Genomic DNA, 3,810 nt, shown 5'->3' on the forward strand with positions numbered 1-3,810 from the left:
TGGCGGGGGCCCCGGGGCGCTCCCTTGGGGTCCGGAGGTAATGCGGGCCGGCGAGGAGGGCCCAGAGCACCGCAGGACCGGGGGCCGGGCGCCTCGGCCTGCGGCTCTCCCGTCTGGCCTGTGGGTCATTCCCCAGGAATGCTGGCCCGGCGCGGGGGACAGGCGTGCGTCTCGCGTGCACGGTGCGGTTCGTCCAGGCGGCTCCGGTTGCGTCTGCGGCACCCTGACTGGCCCAGGTGACCCCGTCCGAGAGGGGTTCTTACGTAACGGGGGCGAGTCTGTGGTCTGTGACCCGGTCTTAAAGGGGTGGCGGGCTCTCCACCCGCGAGCCGTGTGGCCACCCGCAGGAGGACGGGGCCGGGGATTCCGCTGGCCTGCTAGTTTGACCTACGGGGTTTTTCTCTGTAGACTTGGTATTCAGTTTGAAGAGAGAATGTCAGCTGCGCAGCTCGTTCTTGCTCCCCTTTTTTAAAAAGAAGCATTTGTAAGAGATATGTTTAGAAGAACTTTAGAAGGAACAGACTCTTGTTACTGCAGAGCCTTCTCTTCTATGGGAAGGAGTTATTTACCCGATGCCCTGAAAGCCTAGATCGTTTCCAGTCCTCAGCTATAAATTATGTAAAATAGTTTAGCTCCTAGACGCTGACTGCCCTCTTGACCTCTTTAAAGTTTTTCCATCTTGCTGGCTTTTCGGTAGCGGTATTTGAAGTTGTTTGTTTTAATGTGTTCTCTGCTTCTAAATCTTTCCCCCCTAAGTATTTCTGTATATTGCTACAAGATATCGGACATTCCCCCATTTCCGACTTTCAGGGAAGCCTGCCAGTCTCTGTGATGAGCCCTGTATTTCAGTTAACAATGTGCCATATTAAGAAACCGATTGGAAAGACTTGGTTTGAATTTAAAAGAGGAGTCGTTTTGCACGTATTCTACCCAATTTTGTGTGTGATTCTCTCACATTCCCAGAAGAGAACAGTAAATCAACACACTCATTTTCAGGGACTTCCCTGGTGGCTCAGTGGATTAAGCATCCATCTTCCAGTACAGGGGACACAGGTTCAATCCCTGGTCGGGGAACTAAAATCCCACATGCTCAGCATCAACTAAGCCCACGGGCCACAACCAGTGAGCCTACACACCCCAACTAGAGAGAGGCCTGTGCCGCAAAGACAGCGGCGGGCCACAGTTAGGACCCGACACAGCCAAAAGTAAATATTAAAAAAAAAAATACACTCATTTTCACACGTCTTATAATTCACCTTTGGTTCCCGTTATTTAATTTTATTCAGTTCAGTTCAGTCGCTCAGTCGTGTCCGACTCTTTGCAACCCCATGGACTGCAGCACGCCAGGCCTCCCTGTCCATCACCAACTCCTGGAGTTTACTCAGACTCATGTCCATTGAGTCAGTGATGCCATCCAACCATCTCATCCTCTGTTGTCCCCTTCTCCTCCCACCTTCAATCTTTCCCAGCATCAGGGTCTTTTCAAATAAGTCATCTCTTCACATCAGGTGGCCAAAGTATTGGAGTTTCAGGTTCAACATCAGTCCTTCCAATGAATATTCAGGACTGATCTCCTTTAGGATGGACTGGTTGGATCTCCTTGCAGTCCAATGGACTCTCAAGAGTCTTCTCCAACACCACAGTTCAAAAGCATCACTTCTTCGGCGCTCAGCTTTCTTTATAGTCCAACTCTCACATCCATACATGACCACTGGAAAAACCATAGCCTTGACCAGACGGACCTTTATTGACAAAGTAATGTCTCTCCTTAATTTTATTAGTTATAGTATTATTTGTTAAAACTTAATCTTCCTCCTTTGGAAACTGGCCTGGAAAGTGTTTACCTTCTGAAAAGCCCTCCCTGGTGGACACCCCCCTGGTTGGGGTTGGGGGGTGGGTCAGAAGCAGAAAGGACACTGGAATCCTTCCAGAGAAGAGCCCCCACTTCAGGGATTGGGGTTGCATGGCAGCAGATTCTGATGTGGAACACAATGCGTGAAATGTGGAGCGGTTGAGAAGCCGAGCCCCGTGCCTGTGTGACGTTTCAGGCTGACGCTGTCCCCGTCGTGGGCTAATACGCACTTTCCAAACTTTTTTACTTCCTTTATTAGTCAGCAGAAAAGAACATTTCTAGTACTTACTTTCCAAAACATCTTACTTAAGGAAGCACACCAGCCGTATGATAACTATGGACTCAGGATTTTTATGGGTAAAGAGCTCTTATAGAACTTTGTTCTCCTGCGGCAGATAAGTCGTTTTCTTGTAAATTGCTGTGATGGTGAGAAGTGACTCACATGCAGAGTCCCAGCATACACATCACATTTAGCATCAAAGCCCAGGTGAGCCACGGGACCACACCTGTGGGTCAGAAGCCGTTCGCGTGTGAGGCGGCAGGATGGTCCCTGAGCTGTCTGCTCTTTGTGCTCCGGGTGGGCCCGGGGGGTCAGCTGTGTTTGCTGGAGTGAGGATGCACTGGTCTTGTGGATTCCATGCCCTTGCTCCGGGCTGCATTCAGAGTCCTGGCCAGTCAGATTTCAGTGCTAGAACTCAGGAAAGCTTTGAAAGGTTGGTCACTGGGAAAGGGCTTTTCCTTTCAGACATGAGCGGCTGCGTTTGGTAGACTGTGCGGCCTCCACCGTCAGGGCTGGTGTGCGGATCCCCAAGCGTTGCTGTCTGAGACGTGCTCCACGCTTTTCTTCATAGGTTTTCCTTCCCTGGCATTCATCTGCTTAGCAAATATTTACCGAGCGCTCATCAGTGAGAACCCAGACCACAGTCTCTGCGCTACGGGGCTTACATTTAGGGGGAGTGGAAGGCAGGCAGCGGGCACACAGCCTGATGGCGGCCGAGGGCCTGAGCAGGCTGAGGGCTGAGGCTGGGGCTGCTGAGCCGAAGGTCAGCACCGGCCTCACGGAGAAGGGCCGAGGGCGTGTCACAGTGCAGTGAGGTCAGGAGAGGAGCGTGAGGCCAAGCCGAAGGAGAGAGGGAGACATGGCCTTAGGCCCTCATGGCCCTCCCGCCATGCCCCATCCCAGGGACTCTGTGAAGAGAGACCCTGGAGGTTGTGTTGGGAGGAGCTGCCAGGAGGGGGCCAGCTGTCCAGCGACCCCTGCTGGTGGCACCACCAAAGGGCATCGTGGGGTTTCAGTCCTGCCTCCTGCAGAGGGAATGCATCACTCCCATCCAGGATAGACTGGCAGCTTTCTTTTGTATTTTAAAAAAAAGATACCCTGTTTCGCTTGCAGTGTGTGGCAGTCTGGGTGAATTACTATAGAATCAGGGAGTAAAAGAGATTCTGGAGCCCTTAGCCAATCCCGTGTCTGTGGTGTTCCTTCCTTAGAATAAAAGGCAGAGGATAGAAAGGCAGCTGTTCTGTTCAGTAAAACGGCCACACGCTTCTCAGGTCAGGGCTTCTTGTCACTTCTTGAGTGAATCTTAATTAAAGGTTTTCCATTGAATCACTTAGTTTATCTGAGTGATGTCTAAGTTTCTAACATTGATTTGACTTTTTTACTTAGAAGTAGAGATCGGTTACTTTTTTTAACCAGATGAAACCAGGTCTTTCTGTTTATTTCTGGTATTATACACTTTCTTCTAATTGGCTTTTTGAAGAATAGATTTCAGATTTTAAAAGGATTTCAGTTGGAGAGAAAATTAAGACTTCATTCTCAAAACAGAATAGAAAACAAATATATGTTAAAGTTGGTCAGTTCAGTTGCTCAGTTGTGTCTGACTCTCTGCGACCCCATGGACTGCAGCACACCAGGCCTCCCTGTCCATCACCAACTCCCGGAGTTTACCCAAACTCGT

The sequence above is a fragment of the Bison bison genome, unplaced genomic scaffold (genome assembly GCF_000754665.1).
Source record: "Bison bison bison isolate TAMUID 2011002044 unplaced genomic scaffold, Bison_UMD1.0 scf7180017845984, whole genome shotgun sequence".
NCBI lineage: Eukaryota > Metazoa > Chordata > Mammalia > Artiodactyla > Bovidae > Bison > Bison bison.